Below are 22,554 nucleotides of genomic sequence, written 5' to 3'. Positions count from 1 at the left end.
CCCCAGAACACCAAAGTCTCGCGCATTCGGCGCTCGCAACATCATCAAAATCGTATTTTTTTCCGGGGGAGATCCCCGACCCCAAAACACCAAAATCTGCGCATTAGGCCGCCAAAATGCATCGTAACAAATATCTCAGCCATTCTAAATGTAATATTTTTTTTTCCAGGAGAGACCCCGGACCTCCAAACACCAAAATCTCGACCCTTCGACGCTCGCACGCCATTTTGCATATTCATTAATTTCCTGTTAGCGTCGCCATTGATATGGATGTGTACAAGGATTATATGTAATGATTTATGAGAAAAAGTATATAAAGTATATATGATTGTGTGTTGAATTAATCTCCTCCTGTGTGACCTATTGCAATTGTCTTTTGGCCGGCATCATCCAGTGTCTGTTGTAAACAATTTACAATCTTCTTAATAACCAAGAACCTCATACATGGACATGTTATTTGGCCATAGCATGCTGGGATGAAGGGATACAAAGTTTGTTCAAATCAATGATCTTGACCTATGTGCCAAGTCACAGGGCTGAGACATATTTATTTGTTTGTTTAAAAGCAAAACATTATTTATAACTGTGCATATCGGAATTCAGGTGACTGTTAGACATAAATGTATATATCCTTATTGCCTTCTGCTCATTCTCAACTCTCATCCATTTGTAAACAATTCAAATTTTAACAAACTTCTTCTCCACAACACGGTTTTTCTCTCATTTTACAGCAAGTACAAAAACAACAACAATCAAATTAACGATCATGAATATTTTGTATTGATATTATTTTTTTGCAAATTTTCAGCAAAACAAACATGTTTCAAATTAAATTAATACACATATTTGATTAATATATTTGAAAAGGCATTTTTAATTGAATTTAAAAAAAAAACGAAAAAAAATCAAGTTTTAATCAAGGGAGATAAATCCGTTTTGAAGGATTTTCCACAAAGTGGAAAAGTTAAGATTAATTCAGAGATTTACTATTCAAAAATTTGGCCTGGTTCATTTCCTGGTCATTATTCATCAATAAATTTAGCAACACATTAACAAAAATTTAGATGATGTTTCAAGTAATTGTCGAGTATGTATACATGAACTTTGACATCTGCCATGGCACAACATGTAATCTTCAATTTATCAATGTTTCACAATCAAAGTCTACTCTAAGCCTTCTGTTTCAAATGGTGGAAATGAAACACGATCCGTGGGGGATTTTCCCAATAATGGTACAAAACACGCGTTCTATGTAGTCAAAACGTAGTAAAACAAGTCACGTGATTTTACCTCATTCATGCCATTTGCCGAAATAAATATGGAATTGTATTAGTAGGTAAACTAGTGATCACATGAGGTGTGTTTACTTCCAAATAGAGTGATTTCTCTGACCTGGTATTTATACATAATTAGGCCTTTTGAAGAAGATCTTATTTTCTCTGTGTTATATGTATATGTTCTGAACCCTAAAGCAGGTAATGATATATATAAATATAAATTTAGAATTCTCGAATTTAGCCGGGAGTAGCCGATCTTCGCTGATCTTAGGTTAGACGGTTAGACCTATTGAATTGGTCAATTCGCATTATATCATTTATTTACAAAACGTGGTCTAAATATTTTCAAACTAGTTCAATCAATTTATCCGAAAATTACATATGTGCAAGTCAAAATGATATCATGCAATATAATTTGGAGCTAAGTATTTTCAAATAAATCAATTTCTGAAGAAATGGCAAGCAAACTATCACCATTATTTGGAAGTAAACACCAATCACGTGATCACTAGTTACCCATAATTGTATATTCCGGCCAATGGCATGAATGAGGTATAAGCACGTGATTTTTTTTACTACGTTTTTACTACAAAAAATAGATGTAGATACAATGTATATCCCGAGTTTGGAGCTAAAACCGCGTCCCGCGGGAGGATTCTTAGCCCAAAGGTTGAATCTGGCCATTAAGACCGTAACAAAAATTCGTTGTGCCTTTATTTAAGTGTGTCGAGGGATGTAAATATTTATGTATATATATTTTTGGACAGGGCAAACTAACAAGTAAAGCTGGTTTTCCAAATGGGTATTTTGTATCTGTACTGTGACGTTTATGGCTTTTAAATTACGTAACTGGTATTTTTCGTGATTCGCAAAAAATGTAAATCTTGAAAAAATCATTGTAATATAGTTGTACGGTATGTACCACATGGACTTGGTACGAATGCTAATCCACAAAGCACACACACAGCTTTTAAACGATTTTTCAACCACGGTTATATATTTTAATAAATGATTATGGCCAAGGAGGATGGAAATTCGTTGTACAAAGCAGAGTCCTTAAATTGCACTCTAACTTCCTCTGCTCGGACTAACAGTTACAATGTGTACATACACTGCATGATTTCAGGCTACAGCTGCATGGCGGGATATGCAGGATCACAATTTTTATATATTTTGAAATCAAATAAATAAAAACTTTTTCTGAAATTTAACAAAATCAACGTCGAACTCTGCTGTATGGTGCCGTTGCTGCAATATACACAGTGCCCTATGAAAGGGTGGCCTTTGAATTCCACTTTCAAGACCATTATGGACAAATGTCGACATCTTTTAGTTTAGATGTCGACATCGAATTAAACTGACACTAGTCGGAGTCACAACTCCGAGCATAACACAACGATTAAAATCGCCGTTTTAACCAGTCTTTCTACATACTTATTCTTGTCGAAATCTTAAATGTGGGAATGGTCCATGTCGGTAAGTCGACATATTCTTCTGTTTTATGTCAGCACATCTTCCTCCCGATATGATGTCGGGCAATCGATTTGGCAGTATAATATGCCACCCATATCTTGTGAATAATTTGGTGTGTTTGTAATATATTCGATGTACAAAATTGTTTAAAAATCATATTTTCCCCATTGTTAACTCTTTTGAAAAGTATTATACTTAACGGAAATTATAATATTAAATAAAATAAATATTAACAAAACAAAGGATGTTGTCAGAACACAGAACAAAAATGTTTGTATAATGAACAGTGACAGAGACGACAAATGTATATCAACTTAATATTGTAAAATATCCTTTTAAAATATTGTGTTATCAATCGGTTAAGACTTATTATTCAATTTGAAGAATTGAAGAGAACACGGCTGATAAGACGAAATATTATCTGTTATTACTAATTACTGTAATAGGTTATGTGTGTAGTACATCAAACAATAACCTTGATTTAAAGATCTATAGATTGGTAAAAAGAATTGATGTAAAACGATTAGAAAAAAAATCATAAAAACTTTCATTTAGTCCAAAGCGTTATAGAACAGATAAGGTGTTGTGCCCCATCTTTCTGGTAATTAGTTTCATGTATTTTGATCATCAGCATGCATTACAATGTACATAATGTAAGTATTTTTTATAGAATTTATATATTGTACAGTTAACAGTAAGATTTTACCCTGGAAAGTTTGAATGTGTAACTCGACTGCAGTAATTCATACAATAGTATACAAATGCTGGAGCATAGATACTTCCAGGGGATATCAATTTAATGGAACTCTGCATGCAAAAGAAAAGTACACAGTTAGTATTTCTGGGTCTAGAAATTCCTAATACACAAAACATGTGTTCATTTTACGAAGTGAATATCATAATTATATAATAATCTTTCTCAAAGCGATCAATTTGTGGTTAAGAGAGGCTTGGCTAATTATGATACATTCAAGTGTAATTGACCTGTGTTAATATGGTCCGAATATGCTAAGTCAATAACAGCAACTCAAGTTACATTACGCAAACATTGCGTTCTTCAGGGTGGTGTCCTATGGTCAATGCTTTTTCTTGTAACTAACATGCACATTAGAGATACATATCTAGTACAAAAAATAAGGACCTCAGTTTCGGTTTATATGGTGTTATACCGCCCTGGTATAATTTAAAATAATGACCTCGGGCTACGTACGGCCTGGGTTATTATTTATTCTACCAGGGCGGGATAATAACATTATATACAGCCTTTATACACTGCACATGTATTTCTTATTATCTGCATTGCTTTTTTATCTTTATATTCAGAAATTCCGTTGTTATTTTCGATACATTTACCATTATTCTCCGTCATTATATCGAGATATTCGATGCATTTTCCTTTATAATCATGTAGCTAAAATTAAACTTTATATTCGGTACAATTTCTTTTAATTTTGGACACACTTCTTTATATGATGTGCAACCTTCTTTATATAATGTGCAAACATTTTATATGATGAAGATCAAAGCCGGCTTATAATATTATGCATTAATTTTTCGGCTGCTTTCGTCTTAGTGACAGCACTTTGTATAGTTGTGTAGGATTTTGAAAAGAAAATTTATTGCTGCTTTACCAACGGTAGTAACCTTTTTTGTGAAGACTTACTAGGAATATGATTTTAACCGTTAAAAACTACATGTAGATGGACTAATTTCCGTTTGTCTCGGGATATCTATCCATTCCTTCTCACTATATTATCACCATGTAGATTACGATTTTACCGATTTTTGTATTTAAAACTCATTAAAACGTCTAAAATGGTCTATACATGACACTCCGAAGGGGTCCAAATTTTTGAACCGCCATCTACATGTAGACAAATTAATCCTGTGTCTACATTGGATAATCAGTATAAGAAAAAAATGATTTTGTTTTAATTTTAGATGTGCTACTATTTTGTTAATTCGTATTATGAAAAATGAAAACAATTAAGAAGCAAATGCTAATTGAATTTTTCGTTTCGGAAAGGTTACATGTAGTGGGTCTTTAAAGCATTATATACATGTATGTGCCGTAATTTTCATACTCACGATTCAAGAGCTTTTTGATATTTTTATTCACCATCAACCTTTTTGAAAATTACATTTACTAGTATGAATAAGTACTGAAAATGATTTTGACATTATGTATGCGGTCAGGCTATGAAGCCAAGATGTGGTCGAACAATTTCATTTAACATTTTTATAATAAAATAATAAGAAAATAAAAAAATGATTACTGCAGGTATGCATTCATATTACATACAATAAGACATAAATTCTGACTTGTAAATAATGTTTACAAGGCATCGTACATGGTTTTTCTGACCATTTGAATGATTACCACACCTTAAAACAACCTGATGGTTTTCAATAGTTTCCTGAAGAAAAAAATTACATGCCCAGTTACGGCACATATAGCTTAACCAATCAATAAATAAAATCGGTAATTAATAAAACAAAATGTTCCCAGCCGCCATACAACATCTATGATATAGGTACATGTATATATTATCCGAATAGCGTATATTGAACTTTGATTCCTAGGCGTGGCAACATTATAAGATTTTTCAAATATCTACATATATATGTAGATCTGCTACCTGTTGAGATCAGCCGCTTGATTTTTACACTTTACCTTATCCTAAACATGTTTCCTAACAGGTTTAGTTGAATTCGGACCAGTTGAGAAGATTATGGAATTGTTACGTTTATGGTGATAGAAGACAAATGAAAATGATGTCGATAGGTCACCTGCCTGGGTGACCACCTTGTCTTTAAGGCTTAATAGTCCGAAGGCCCGTTAATCTGAACGTCCGTTAGTCCGAACGACCGTTAGTCCGAACGACCGTTAGTCCTAAGGCCCATTAGTCCGAACGTCTGATAGTCCGATAACCGATATAAATGTACAGGACTCAGTAATAAACTTGCTAAGATATGTGTAACTCTAGATTGACACCATATTCAGTGACCCACGGATGATGGCACTACTCTACGCTACATTTTATCGCAAATGTAGCGTAGGGTCATCGACAAAAAGCGAAATGTGACTAATTTTAACAATTGTGAAAAAAAAACATAATCTTGCAATACATGTATGTAAACGTATCCGATATGAAAGAGTGTATATGTACACTGCAATCCTGGCTATTAGTTTCCCAGAAAAATTACCATTATGCGAACCATTTTCATCATTGAAAAAGGGGAGAATAAACAAGTAAAAGGAAGAAGAAGGAAACACAAAAATAAGTCGCTAAATACATATTTCATACATGTATGGAGGTTAGAATGGGTGATATATCTCATCCATTCATGCAGCCATGTTATCCCTATGACCATAGGACACCAGCCCTGAAGAACGCAATGTTTGCGTAATGTAACTTGAGTTGCTGTTATTGACTTAGCATATTCGGACCATATTAACACAGGTCAATTACACTTGAATGTATTATAATTAGCCAAGCCTCTCTTAACCACAAATTGATCGCTTTGAGAAAAGATTATTATTATAATTATGATATTCACTTCGTAAAATGAACACATGTTTTGTGTATTAGGAATTTTCTAGACCCAGAAATACTAACTGTGTACTTTTTCTTTTGCATGCAGAGTTCCATTAAATTGATATCCCCTGGAAGTATCTATGCTCCAGCATTTGTATACTATTGTATGAATTACTGCAGTCGAGTTACACATTCAAACTTTCCAGGGTAAATCTTACTGTTTAACTGTACAATATATAAATTCTATAAAAAATACTTACATTATGTACATTGTAATGCATGCTGATGATCAAAATACATGAACTAATTACCAGAAAGATGGGGCACAACACCTTATCTGTTCTATAACGCTTTGGACTAAATGAAAGTTTTTATGATTTTTTTTTCTAATCGTTTTACATCAAATTCTTTATTAGATCTTAATCAAGGTTATTGTTTGATGTACTACACACATAACCTATTACAGTAATTAGTAATAACAGATAATATTTCGTCTTATCAGCCGTGTTCTCTTCAATTCTTCAAATTGAATAATAAGTCTTAACCGATTGATAACACAATATTTTAAAAGGATATTTTACAATATTAAGTTGATATACATTTGTCGTCTCTGTCACTGTTCATTATACAAACATTTTTGTTCTGTGTTCTGACAACATCCTTTGTTTTGTTAATATTTATTTTATTTAATATTATAATTTCCGTTAAGTATAATACTTTTCAAAAGAGTTAACAATGGGGAAAATATGATTTTTTAAACAATTTTTGTACATCGAATATATTACAAAACACACCAAATATTCACAAGCACTGACTTCAGTTTTCTATATTCAAAGATAGTGGCTATTTCATATGATTTGCGCATGTGTAACAGGAAGGCGACAAGTCGACAACTCGACAACACGACAAGTCGACAACACGACAAGGCGACAACACGACAAGTCGACATTTTTACCGCGACAACACGAGATTCTGTACGCGCTAATTAGCGTGTTTGAAATGTCGACTTGTCGTGTTGTCGACTTGTCGTGTTGTCGTGTTGTCGACTTGTCGCGGTTCAAAAAACGCGACAAGTCGACATTTTAACTGTTAAATCTCGGGTTGTCGCAGTTTGAGACCGCGACAACTCGACAAGGCGACAACACGACAAGGCGACAACACAACAACACGAGATGGCCGTAATCAGCCACCATAACAACACGAGATTCTGTACGCGCTAATTAGCGTGTTTATAATGTCGACTTGTCGTCTTGTCGTGTTTGTCGACTTGTCGCGGTTCGAAAACGCGACAAGTCGACATTTTAACTGTTAAATCTCGGGTTGTCGCAGTTTGAGACCGCGACAACTCGACAAGGCGACAACACGACAAGGCGACAACACAACAACACGAGATGGCCGTAATCAGCCACCATATGTTGTCGCGGTAAAATGTCGACTTGTCGTGTTGTCGAGTTGTCGACTTGTCGTGTTGTCGCCTTGTCGTGTTGTCGACTTGTCGTGTTGTCGTCTTGTCGTGTTGTCGACTTGTCGCGGTTCGAAAACGCGACAAGTCGACATTTTAACTGTTAAATCTCGGGTTGTCGCAGTTTGAGACCGCGACAACTCGACAAGGCGACAACACGGCAAGGCGACAACACAACAACACGAGATGGCCGTAATCAGCCACCATAGTAAACAGACAATGTACGTGTTATATTATCAACGGCGAAACATCCAAGTGGGGCAGAGTGACATCGGGAATACCTCAGGGTTCGGTTTTGGGGCCGCTGCTGTTTGTCATCTATATAAATGATATGCCTGAGATGATTAAGTCAACTGTTTACTTATTTGCGGACGACACAAAACTATTCCAGATAATTAACTCACAAGAAAGCAAAAAGTCAACACGAGATGGCCGTAATCAGCCTCCATAGTTTACTAGGACGTCTTCCAACCAGGTGAGGGTTTCTATATTGATTCCATACGCTTCCAGTTTTTTTCATATTGTTATTATTTATTTATTGTTGTTTTGGAAATCATTATTTTTCTTGTCTTAAATTTTTCTTAATACTTTTAATATATCCAAAAACTGAGCGGTAGATAGATAGGGCGTGCACGGTAACTGGCTCCAGTATAACAGTTAATCAAGAGTTGTCGCTCTTACATTCGATCTTCAGTCAAAGAAACAACAAACTGAATCAAAATGTCAGACGACAAATACTCCACGCCTGATTTTTCTCACTTACGTGAGAAGGACTTTGAACACGTGTATGAGCCGGCAGAAGACACATTTCTATTTCTAGATGCGCTGACTCAAGAACATGACTACATCAAAGAAGCAAGGTAAGGAAATGATCTTGAAACACCTGACGTTAGCAAATTATTATTGCGTGCACGTTGGAAGTTGACAATGCTTTTTGACTAATAATCACATTTATATCGTATGGGTTTGAAATTCTGTAATGATGATCAAAATAAAGAATGTAAAACTCCTGTTTGTGGTAAACTCAGTACAAAAACCATACTCGATCTGATTTTGACAGTAGGGCGTAAAATCGTTTCGAGTAAAGTTGACTAGGCTTAACTTTTTAATACATATCATGTAGGCCTATATATGCTACTCTACTGGGACCCAACCAGTAGTCGTGAAGGAACATAAGTCGTGATTTGAGAATTTTTGTTTTTGTTTGCATCTCATGAAACCCATTATTTTCACATATATATAAACAATACCATCATAAAGTATTCGTCAGCAACTGCAGACATTCAGAAATCTGGATGCACAGTAGAATATGCATACATGTACAATCATGACTACAGTTCTGTCAAGACTACTGGTTGGGTCCTAGTACACAAAATATTCTGCAAGTCATTTCACCCTAGTCCTCTTAACCCGCATATATTTAGCAGGCTAAAATCACCCTACTCCTACATGTGTATGAGGTCTTATTTGACCCAGATTACATTGGTTGGATATGCAAACGCAATGTTAAAACGTATCTTGTTGTGTTAGCCTCTAACATCGTTGGAGTAATTTCACCTATGCCAGTTGATGAGCTTAGTAGCTTAGTGTATATATATATATTTATCCTGCAGCTGTCCCACATACTGACCGATAACTACTGCCGGATAAACTTGTGCTTTATCCGTCAATACGATATGCTTTATCCGTCAATACGATCACGTGAATTTGTTCCATATCTGACGGAACTTTTTATTACTTGACCCAGAACTTGAACCTTCCGGTGAATGAAACGTCATTCAGTCCCGCTAAAACGTGACGTCACATTCATCGAAATGACGTCATTTTTACGATATCGAAAATTTCGTATGGCGGTGTCGTCTTTTTCTTGGCTCATGACAAAGGTATGTATTGTTAAGTAATTCTTTAATGGGTATTGGTTGTTATTTGAGTATTTTCATTTCCTTTCAGTGATATATCACCCTGAATAGAATTACGGTTACTGTTTGTGAATGCGCTTATTTATTTCCCACGGCAGTAAAAAGGAGTACACTCTCATTTGGTTTAAGTGAATGAATCTTTACCTCCGCATCAAAGAAGCGTCTCGCTTCAAGCGAAACAAAGTAAGGAACTGTCAATTTGCTTTCGTTTTGAAAGCCATAATGGTTGCAGGATAAACAGAATACATGGTTAGTATCTTACAATACAAGTTTTATTTTGGTGCTCGACACGGAAAGCCGAGATGACTCGGCAAGGCCTCGTCATCTCGGCTTTCCTAAGTCTGGTACCAAAATAAACCTTGTATTGTAAGATACTAACCGTGTATTCTCTTTATATATATATATATATATATATATATATATATATACATGTAAATATCATGTGGCCCCTTAACTTGTTTATGGATGTTGACAGATTGTCTCTCACTAGAAAAGAAATGATATTTAGAATTTGGTTATTTAATCAAATTGTTCTTGTTGTGACAATCTGCTAGCTAGACTTCGGCTCAGCTTATGTAATGGCATGAAATTAAGCTTGTCCATCTTAAAAATTTTGTTTGTCTTTTGTTTTTACAGACCAGCCTGTTGTTTGGAGATCGGCTGTGGTTCTGGAGTTTGTATTACATTTCTGGCTAAAATGTTAGGCCCTGCTGCTGCAATGTACTGGTAAGTTTACACATCCATTTCTAAGATCACTAAACAATATGATCAAAAAAAAATTTGACCTAGGCTTAGCTTTACATACATTTTAAGGAATTCTTCACTTAAAATTCCCACAGGAAAGCATTACAGATTTTAATGAAGGCTAGATAGGTTTAAAGTTATATACTTTCTTAACTTTAAATATAAGTAACCTGTTTATTTTGAGATCATTGCAATTTTACTCTCTTTGTCCAGAAAAAAAATTCCCTGTGTGTTTCTGTAGGTGTACAGACATCAACCCACTTGCAGCTCGGGCCGCAGAGAAAAACCGCCAAACAAAACGGTGTCACAGTACTTCCTGTACTCACAGATCTGGTAAATCATTTATTATTAGAACTACATCATAATTGATGAAGAATTTGATTTTAATTAATGAACTGTTTTAAGTGAATGTGTCTCAGTGTTCTAATTGGTCCAGAATTTGATGTAACACTTTCTCAATACTCCAGGGGTTCCACTCACTTTTTATCTCCACATTCCTGGACTATCTCAAAGTAAAACTGAAGGCAGCTCAGGGGAATAAATCTGAACCAATCACAGGCCAACAAAAATTTTCTTTGAAGTCTACAGAGAGAGTGACGCCCAACTTCAAAGCCACAGTCAACCACAGTGTACTTATACAGCTCTTTTGATATGCATCAAAGGACTAAATTACCTGTTCTGTACTGTTGTCTCCATTTTTACTATGAGATAGTTCATTGGTGTAGAGATCGTTTGTGATCGAAACCCCTGGAGTATCGAGGCTGGATGTAACAATGCTGTACTGTGATAATTTATGACACTTGTAGGTCAGTTGTCTGAAGACTCGCCTCAAACACCAGGTGGATGTGCTACTATTCAACCCTCCATATGTTGTTACACCTTCAGAGGAGGTTAGTACTGCAAGGGGAGATAATTAAGGACAAAGGGAGATAATTAAGGACAAAGGGAGATAATTATGATATTGACAAGGGAGGAAATTATGTGGTTAGAAAGGGAGATAATGAATAGAGAATATAGATACATAGAGATAAGTACTACCAGAGAGAGATAATTAAGGTCGTGAAAAGAGAGATATCTATGTGAGTTCTGCCTTGGGGAGATAATTTTACCATAGCAACCATCCTATAATTTTGGATTGTTTTTTGATAATTTATTTTAATCAAATATACTTCATATTATGAAAATATATTGTTTTCATACAAATGTCATTTTTATAAATGCTTGAATTTTCCATACAAATATCCTTCTTTTTCAATATTTTTCCAATTATGAGACCTTGTTGCCATGGCAACCACATTTCCATGCCAATCAGTAAAAATGGCCTTCCAAACAACTTATTTCTTTTTGGAATTTGTTTCTTAGCCAAAGGGGGTTACTTTAAAGTATATATTTTGAATTTCTATTTTTTTTCGCTTTCCACCTAAAGCTTGATGCTTCTTGGCACGGCCTCTTAAGAATATGAAAAGGGAGAGATAACTGTGATGTTGACAAGGGAGGTAATTTAGGGGTTAGAAAGGGCGATTTTGAAGGGAGAGTAAAGCTTAGATAAGGTTAGTACTGCTAGGGGGAGATAATTTAGGACATGAAGTGGGAGATAATTATTATATAACAAGGGAGGTAATAAAGGGGTAAGCAAGAGAGATAATGAAGGGAAAGATAGGTTAGATAAGGTTAGTACTACCAGGGGGAGATAATTAAGGATTTGAAAAGGAGATAATTATGATATGACGAGGGAGGTAATAAAGGGAGAATAAAGGTTAGTTAATTAAGGTTACTACTGCCAGGGGGAGATAATTAAAAACATGAAAAGGGAGATAACTAACTAGGAGATTGACAATGTAGGGGTTAGAAAAGGAAATTAAGTCAAGACTCCTGCCGGCGGGATATAATAATGACATTTGCAAGAGATATTGAGAAGGCAAATAATTAAAAGGTTGGAAGAGGGGATACTATGGAATTGGAAAAGGAGATGTTTAAAAGATTGACAACAGATAGAAAAGGGAGGTAATTATGGGCATGGAAGGGGAGATAATTCAGGGAATACACTTAGAGAAATATAATTATGAGATTGACAAGGTAGATAATCAAGAGCTGGGATGGGGAAATAATTAAAGCAGTGAAAAGGGATATAGTAAGATTGGCAACATATTGACACACAGCAGGTAATTAATTATCAGGGTATAGCTTAATTACTAAAGGTTTTACACCCTTAAAACATATACCTAGTAATAAAAGTTTCTTCATAAATGCACTAAATAAACATGATTGATGGTGAAAGAACTTGACCTTTGACTGTTCCAGGTGGGTAGTAGTGGCATCGAAGCCTCGTGGGCTGGAGGATGCCACGGTCGGGAGGTGATGGATCGACTCTTCTCCCAAATTCCTGAAATTCTGTCTCCTCACGGAATATTTTACCCTCGTCATAATCAAGGAAAATAATGCAGGTAGGTGTCATCATTGTGTAAATCGTAAATTGGGTAAATACTCTGTTTTATGGATAAATTCCACATTCTATTAATCAATGACAAATTCAAACCCAATTGATATTGAATTGTAGATAGGTTGCTATGTTATTGAATATTGATAGAGATAGCAATAGCTTATGAATCTTACATTTCACTCTCTTGGGTATTTCTGTTTACATTATCTTTTAAAATACATGACAATTTTGACTGATTAATATTCAATCTCATTCATTGTTTACCACATTGTATACCTTACATCATCCTTTCTACGATATAGCCCAGGGGTGGGTATCATGACAGTGATAGTAATCCCTAGAATATTGATGATGACCTTACATGAACATGTCTGTTCTATATGCAAGGATGTTGTGATGTGATTTTAATGTCATTTTACTGTATTATCAAAATGTTATGGAATTTTTAACATCTACTTTCAGATGAGATAGAAGAGATAATGAAGAGCTATGGATACAAAATGTGGACAGTAATATCGAGAAGATCAGGACCAGAATTTCTATCAATTTTGAAGTTTGCAAGAAGTTGACACATTATGAAAGACAAATTTTGTTGAAATATAAAAGTTATACTTTCATTAACTTTGGTAAGTCAGTAACTTCACCTTGATAATTAAGATTTGACTGATAAGTTTGAAGTTGGTAATGTCACATTATCAGCTAAGGTGAATTAAAGATGGTAAGCAATGTGTAAACTCATTTACCCCTGAAGACTCATTTAGGCTCTTCTAATTCAAAGACTAGACCAGTCCATAATGAAACTTCAGGGGTGAATAAGTTAATAATGTGTTTAGGGAGACTGCAGTATGTTTGTGTTGTCGACACCTTGTCATGATGCAACTCTGGACCTTTTTACGTGATAATGGTCAGTGATAATGGTCACTCATTTCATAGTGACCATGTGCAAACCAGTCATCCAGCTTCGGTGATATTTCAGTGTCTGTGCATTTTTCATCGTCGATTAACCACGTAATCAGCCAACACTACGTTGCGGTGCAATATACCATATCAACAGAGTGTAGTAGACTTTAGACTCTTGGTTTCTGAGGGTGATCACGAAGAAATCCAAAAGATTCCTCATAGGGACCAAGGCTCAGACTCATGAGAGCATCAGTGTGAATTTACAGGAAAATATAGTTTGCTATCATCATAAATCTGTACCTAGGCATACCGGTACCTAGAGTTCAATTGTACTGTACAATACAAACAAAAAAATCTGACAATTTTTTAATTTGTTTTACAGATTCTTTATTAAATGTATAAATTTTCAATGATCTGATGAAGAGTTTGAATTTTTCACAGTGAAATACCTGGTAATGCAAGTTAAAAAGCTTTTGTTGTTGGGACAAAAAAGGTTTGCAGATGGCCTGTGTTTTATGCACAGAAAGAGCTAGAATAGCTGTCACTTCTTTGGATATAAATCTGATACTTCATTTACTTCAACCTCATGTTTTTTAACTCGTGCTGTCAGCTTTATGACCTTCATATCATGTTATCCAAAATCACAATCCAAGGGAGACAACCTTACTGTTTTTTTCAAAAAAAAAAAAAATACAACCTTTTATTTTTCTTGGTCATAGAAGAAATTTAATTCTACATCCTTGTTTTCATGCATTGGTTCGAGAGAGAAATCTTTGCCATTTACACCAAAAATGAAATTGATTACAAAATGTATTCAGAACAATGTGCAAGATACATGTACAATGTATATATCACTATATATTAACCAATAATATTAGACGTAGATATTGAGAAACTTCTGATGGGCAATACTGTTAGACACACGACGTAATTATCAGGATCATGAAAGAATCTTGGACTTCGGTATGGACCTAGCCAATCATTAATGACATAACTTTTTGTAATATCATCTTTGATTGGAAAAGTCTGAATGTAAGACAATTTTGGACTTAGATTGTCTTATGATCCTGAGGCCTGGTGGTTGTCTTCATGCAGATAAGCACTTTTTTTTTGGTATCAAAATCTGCAGGTCTATCATGTTTTATACTGAAAAAAAGAAATAACCAAAATCTTGTTTTTACATATGAATGAAAAGGCATCTGGTTAAAATATAAGTTGTATTATGCACAAAATGTGTACTTGCCACGAATCTTATGAAGAAAAAATATAAACTTCTAACATGTAACCTTTCAAAAAAGACTGAAGGCACTATGTTTTCATCATATAAACAAGTATTAACTCATTCACCCCTGTAAATTCATAATGAACTGTTCCAGCTTTTGAATTAGAGCAGTTCAAATGTGTCTTCAAGGGTTTAAAAGTTAAAAGCATATATTAAAGTATTTTATAGTAAATTTGAAATGTATTTCTATCTCCACAAATAGGATTGAAAACAATGAACACGGTTAAAAAATGTTTAAAGAAATCACAGCCTGAAAATCCAATGCAAAAGGACATTTTGACATTTCAGCAATTCCATCTTTTCATTTTGCAGTATTACATGTTCTACTGTACTTGTCATACAATGTAAATTGGATGCAAAAATCAAAAAGTAATGATTAAATATAATATGAAAAATGTGAAAGAAGTGAATGTTATTAATATGGCACAACCAAGGAATTACAGTTAATTTACACCCCCATGAAATTTTCTACACACCATTAACCCTGTGAATACCTAACAATTATAATGAATGTGAAAAACTATTATACTGCATAGACATATATGTATGTTTAAAATGGCATACAACTACTGTAGCACAAAATAGCCATAAATGCACCCCAAGAGCACTAAAACAAACTCTCAAATGGCTAAACCTGTCTATAAAGGACACCTAATGGACATAGCAAAATTGTCCTTTATACAGAGGTTGATTAAAGAGTAAAGTTCACCAAATGGGGTTGATGATTCTGTCCTTTATAGACAGGTGTCCTTTATAGACAGGTGTCCTTTATACAGAGGTGTCATTTACAACAGGTTTGATTGTGTCTCCATTTATATAAAATACAGTTGGTAGTAGACTAAAGGTTACACCCTTGTGCACACGGAGTGCACGAGGTTTAGACTACAGGTAGACACGGAGTGCACGAGGTTTAGACTACAGGTAGACACGGAGTGCACGAGGTTTAGACTACAGGTAGACACGGAGTGCACAAGATTTAGACTACAGGTAGACACGGAGTGCACTACGTGTGAACACGGTGTCCACTACAGGTGGACATCGTGTCCAGGTACATTAAGACCTAGACAGACAAGGTGATGTGTTACAGTTAGGGATCGGGGAAGAATAAGTTCTTCAATTTGAAATAATATATAATTATAATTTTCAAGTGTTTATCTTTTTTCTAAATTACAACATCTACAATTTAATGTACAGTATATATAACTAATATAAAACGATATTTTTTTAGTATACATGAATAAAACCTTTTCACTACAAAAGTAATAAAGATTATTTTATATTCATTAAGTATATGCCTATTTAATTTTATATCAGTAGTTTCCATTTCATATCATAAATTGTCTATATTACGTTTTCAAAAGTCAATGTTTTATGGGTAAATTGCATGAAATATATATATATATCATTTACATGAAATAGTAAATACAAGCATTTTCACAAGTCAAAAACAACTTTGAATTGCAGCAAAAATCAGTCCTATTGTGCGTTTGAGACACTTTTTCTTTTATAATAAGCTATCAGTAATACAATCATATACCGGGTAATACATAGCTTTTAAATAAAAAGATTTGGTGCCTATCAATCAGTTATCTAGCGATACCCTTGTAGATCGTCTTTCATTAAAATATATACACTTTTATAACATTTTTCTTGCTATTTTTAAGTTCTAAAAGTATTGTACGTAAAAATAGCTTAATTACATATTCTTTATTAAAAACTGCACGTCTTTAAAAGATCATGCAGAATTAAATCCACTTCAAACTTTATGACGTTCTCCACTAATTGGTGGCTAGTTTACCTACAAGTACCCAATTCAGCTTGTTTTTATTCTTAATTACCGGTACACACAATATGTTTATGATCCCAACCCCGCAAGTTATCTTGACCGTATATTGCGTCATGGTCCAATAATTATAACTTGTCAAGCATACAGGTAAGACACAGTATCCAGCTATACAGGTGCCTCAATGTAACCATCGATAGATGGCCAGAGGGCAGAATCGTTTCCTTCTGTGTTTGTGCGGCTTTATGAGAATGGGGGCAGAATCTTTATATAATATGTGATTTTAGAATTGTTTCTATGGAAGTTTGTTAAGACAAACAAATATACTTTACCGTTTAAAAAATCTTATAGGTTCATGAGTTTGAAACACATAAGTACCATTCTTATTAGATACATGTACATGCTTGTTGTAGAGCCTGGGTAAACATGTACACCGTTTCCCGGGTGTGTGTGGGGAGGGGGGGGGGGGGGGCAATTATTGTCATGACAGGCAGCCGTGAAAGTGGAGCTGACGGGAGCTGTACTATGCGTAAATCAAGCATGTCTGTCACAACCTTGAATTTACCAATAATACATGTATATATTATAATCAAAATTAATTTAGATTAGGTACTTATTCAACATTGTAATATGGTATTTTATATACATAGTCATGATAATCAGGTTTCTGATATATGTAAAAAGCCAGTGTGAAAAAAATTAAATTAATGAAAAGATATTGGATGAAATATGATATTCCAATAATCTTGAAATAAATGTTTTAGTTAATTATACACCTGGTATTTAGATTATTTTTAATTTTAATTCATAAAGCTTCATTATCAAATAAATTAAAATGCACTACCATTAAAACACATATCCCTACTGACTAGCATTGTTGTATAACTGTACGTATTTGTGTGATGAGTACAATGTATGTATGTAGAGAGGCTGCCACCTAGGTACAGCATGCTATAAATAGACCTCCTGGGGTTGGGATAAGGTACTACATGTATACAGGTGTTGTTAGTCTGGGATACACTTGACTGAACATATTGAAGGGTGCCCAAAGAAGGCCCCAGGCTCCTGGCCCCACTCTGACAAATGTTAGGTAATTTAGATTATCATGCCCGTGTGGTTGATGGAACAGTCTGAAGACCAAGTGACCATGGCAACTGCAGTCCTAGCCTAGGGGTCTATCTTTCGATCAGGCAAATTTTAAGTGTTCAATATACTACATGTATGGATCATACATTGTTATCACGTAACTCAAATTCAGAATCTAAACAACAACTATGAATCTACAGTTTAAATTGGTAGAAGTTGGATTTATTTTGATTCTGTCTGTTAGATTTTTTATCAGGCATGTGACCTACATTTTAGCGATCGGTCCTTTGAACAGTGTTGATGCTGACGAGCAGCCACATGCCCGATACTAAATTTTTGCTGTCTTAAGCCAGTGCTTACAGGTTCCTCAATCGGTTGACACAATAAAATGTAATTTTTAATGCCGATTTTTAACGTCTATGGACGATTTCTCATTTTTCCAATGCTTTGCAACGCGCCAGGTTCCATGTAGCAAATGTATACGTATTATACATTTGACAGTATTAAAACTATTTCGCGCACCTTGCCGTTTAGAAAACTATATTCCATACATACATAGTTAAACATTTTATGAATAATTTATTTGTTTATGTTTATATATCCTTGCTTTTATTATTATGCCCATCAATATATTCTTTTTAATCAAAATATTTTGCCGATCAAAATATCTCTTTGGCGACGATTTGCTTACACTGAAAATCTTACTCCACGCAAAGTTCATCACTTTATGCGTTCGAAAAAGAATTTCATCTTTAAACTACATATCACTAGCTAAGAAAAATAGTTTTTACTGGGAACTATCCATTGATGAGACATAACCAGAACGTGGTTTACCGTACGCAGTTAATTTGCAACACAGTTAATTTGCTTTTGTAACTGCTAATAAACGTTCTTATCTATAAATTAAATTGTATGATGATATATATTGATACATTTTACTTAATATGTATCTATTCAAATAAACATTACAGTACGAATGATTTCCCGTAATGAACGGTAATTTTTATAGTGCAATAAATATTATGTTTCTGATCGCAATAAATATTTCTATCTGTCAAAGTCCATATAGACTGCAGAATAAATACATATTTTCTCATATCTCTGTGGCACATCATCTAGTCTGTCTGTGGTCTGGATGTAGTAAACATTTTACCTGGACACGATGTCCACCTGTAGTGGACACCGTGTTCACACGTAGTGCACTCCGTGTCTACCTGTAGTCTAAATCTTGTGCACTCCGTGTCTACCTGTAGTCTAAACCTCGTGCACTCCGTGTCTACCTGTAGTCTAAACCTCGTGCACTCCGTGTCCACTCGTAGTTCACACCGTGTGCACAATGTGTAACCTTTAGTCTACTACCAACTGTAGGTTGAAATGGCGAAAATAAAATTCAAGCAAAGCCAAACCTGATTAAATTGAAGCCAGTGGGACCATGGTAAAAATTTGAATTATCTGAGTATTAACTCCAAGTGTACTTGAGACTAAGCGTAAAAGGGTTTCAACTTCATTTTAAGAAGGTTCAACTATGTTTGCAAGTTTTGATTGACAGGCCTTTTGAGCAAGGAGTAATTTCAGAAAACAGTTAACTTCTTTTTGAAATGATAAACTACTGGATGTACCAACTTCACCTTTGAGTAAAAATAACTCCGCTGAAACATAGTTTGTGTTAAATAGGAATGTTAATTTCATTTTTGGCGAGGGTTACCTCGCCATTGTGATCGTGGTTGCAAAATTCTCTCACAGTCAATTTCCTCAATATGATTGGCTAAGAACTTGCTCGCAGATACTAGCGCTCCTAGCGGCAGTGTATTCAACAACTTTGATTTTACCGGGAATTTTAAATAGCAAATTTTGAGTATGAAAGTTACTGAAATAAGCGTATCTGTAATGTTGAAATAGGAATAGTAGATAACTGCTTTCATATCCTTACCATATACATCGTCCAAATGATCTTACATTGGAAAATTTTCACTTGAATTGTGTACAATGTATCTAGACTTTTCGTCCTGAAAATGTTGTTTTCAATACATGAAGACGTTTCGTCCCGAAAATGCTTCGCTTCGCCCCACGCGTTTAGTCCCTACTAGTGACAATTATCCCGCAACGGAAAAAATGAAATCTATATTTCACCTCAAACATTAAAATTGTTACAATAATGATTTTTGCACTTTGAATCACATTAGTTCGGGAGCAAATATATTTCAGGACGATATGGAGATTTGTTTATCACGGCTGCGTTATGCCACATGTACGTGTAAATCCACAATGGAAGAAAGACAACTCTAACAAAATTTTGGACAAACTTGGACTACCGATAAAATAGCACGTGACAGACGGTGAACATTTTGTAAATGTCCAAGGTGGCGTAATCTTTAAACTAACGGCAGTTAATAAGGTATGAATGTTTACCACATCCATTATTATCGATAATTTTATAAGCACATGTATAAATATCAGATTATATCTATATACTAAAGCACGTTCAGAGATTACCACTAAACCATACTTTTAAAAACATTTTAGTTATTTTCACCACAGGAGCTTGACGTTCTGATCATATACATACAGCATATTCATTAAACTAGGTAATACGAAGTATAAATTTTTTGGCCGAATGACATAAATCATATGTGGAATGTTCATATAACTCGAAGTGATATTTTTTGGACTACTAGATCGACGAAAATGCCGATTTCTTCTTCATAATTCTTCCGTAAAACGGCACTTAAAAAGCTGTTTCAATCTGTAACAAATGTAGAGAAAACTGTTAATTGTTTAGCAATTATCCTGAGTTATATTTTTACCAACAAGCATCAGAGATTAGCAATTAAAACTTACATAAACATATTCCCGACTCTCACTTGCATTGTGTGATCACTCGAGCGGAACTAATCTCTACCACCTGGCACAGTCTTACAAATGCCCACATGATCACTGTTTTTAGTGCGATTACATCTTAGGGTGTGAACAATGTTAGTTTTTTAACTTTTTACTCAACAAAATAGACTTTGCGCACCATCATTTTCTGTATAACTTATTAATTTACCACTGTACCCATGCATACGTGTGTATTTATACTTCTTTGTGCACATTATATAACAACGGCTATAGACTGTATATTACAATCAATTTATGAAGGACAAAACGATTACATGTAAGAACAGGAGGACTGAAGAACAGCGGGAATTAAACTTCAATAATATTTCCTCTATGCTGGTATTGCTATTTATGATTAAAATGTTTAATTATATGATATTAGCCTTTTCAGTAATTACTCTGTTAATACATTTATTGTTTCCTTATGTTTTACAGAATGTCAGCATGCATGTATCATTTCAACTGGAAAACAGCCTAGGAGAAAATTGTGTGAACAAAAAGAAGTAATTTTCAACTGTGGAAGCTTAATATTGTAATGATTTTCAATCCGAAAATAATTACTATCATCATCTTCAAATTCCTAATTCTGAATTTAACTGTAATATGATTTAAGCATATACCTGATATTTGTTAATATTCTATGACATGTACATGCTTGAAATGAAATGAATAAATAAAAGATTATTTAAATTTAAAACACAATATGACATTAGCTGTTAATACTTTTTGTCAAAAACATATCAAGCTTATCGTTCATAACACACTCGTCATCACCTTCGAGACAATTTAATGAAAATCAATTAAACATTATTTGTATAACACAGGTCGTCCTATGTTTTCCCCGCCTTGACTATCAATGTTCCCTGATCACTGAAAGTTTTGATTTTACCGTTTTTTGCCTTTAAATCAATCACACCAATGAAACATACATTTACTGCATTCATTATAAACACTGTAAGGCAATTCTTGCAAGATCAGCGAACATTATTGATTTACCTTGAATATCTACATGCATGGTACCATATGTAACAGGAGAGGAGTGAAATGTAGCGGCAAAACGTCCGGGATTCGATCCCCGGGATCTCCGAACACTAGCTGAGTGCTCTAGTCACAGCTCTTGACCGACCTTGAAATACCTGGTCGCATTCGATTAATCGACCCAGTCCAGTCCCGCTACACTCCTCCTCTCTTTTTTGAATACATACGAGACCTTTCAAACACCACAATCCGTTGGTTATTTAGTTGGCGTGCCATTTCTGTAACAGGAGGGAATGAAAATGTAGCTCTATTTCTGCACTGAGCTACCATGATCGCCACGATAATCAACCCAGTCTGATCCCGCAATACAAGATATTTATCCTGGGTTATTTTTGCTCCCTTCGCCTTTTTTTTTATCTACCTTTTTATGATCCTATGATATTCATACCTAGGTGGGAAAAAGAATATTTTGTATCTTACAAATCTTGGGACAAATTAATGCCACATCTGGTGATTGTTGTCAAGCTATAAAAAAATACGTATCCGATAAGCTGGTTGCTGTTGATTGTTAATGATCTCAAATCCGCACTAAATTACTTTATATGTGCCAATTTAGAGTAAATTATATTCTACATCTTTTCAAATATTCAATGAATACTATTCTGTGTGTAAATATCTCATAAAGATTGACACTGTGAAAGTGAAGTACGGCGGACCAGGACCGTCCATATGTTATTGGACATCTGCTATGATATGTATCAGATTTCAGGTTACGGTGGACCAATAAAAGAAAA

At 34.6% G+C, this 22,554-nt stretch overlaps 1 pseudogene; it reads left to right on the top strand.

Annotated features, from left to right (window-relative positions):
- The first annotated feature begins 8,375 nt into the window (after nucleotides 1-8,375).
- On the top strand, nucleotides 8,376-15,822 carry LOC138313381 (methyltransferase N6AMT1-like; annotated as a pseudogene).
- The last annotated feature ends 6,732 nt before the right edge of the window (nucleotides 15,823-22,554 follow it).

The sequence above is a fragment of the Argopecten irradians genome, unplaced genomic scaffold (assembly GCF_041381155.1).
Source record: "Argopecten irradians isolate NY unplaced genomic scaffold, Ai_NY scaffold_0664, whole genome shotgun sequence".
NCBI classification, from domain to species: Eukaryota; Metazoa; Mollusca; class Bivalvia; order Pectinida; family Pectinidae; genus Argopecten; species Argopecten irradians.
Note: the sequence above shows the minus strand (reverse complement) of the source record. Positions and strands in the feature narration are given on the sequence as shown.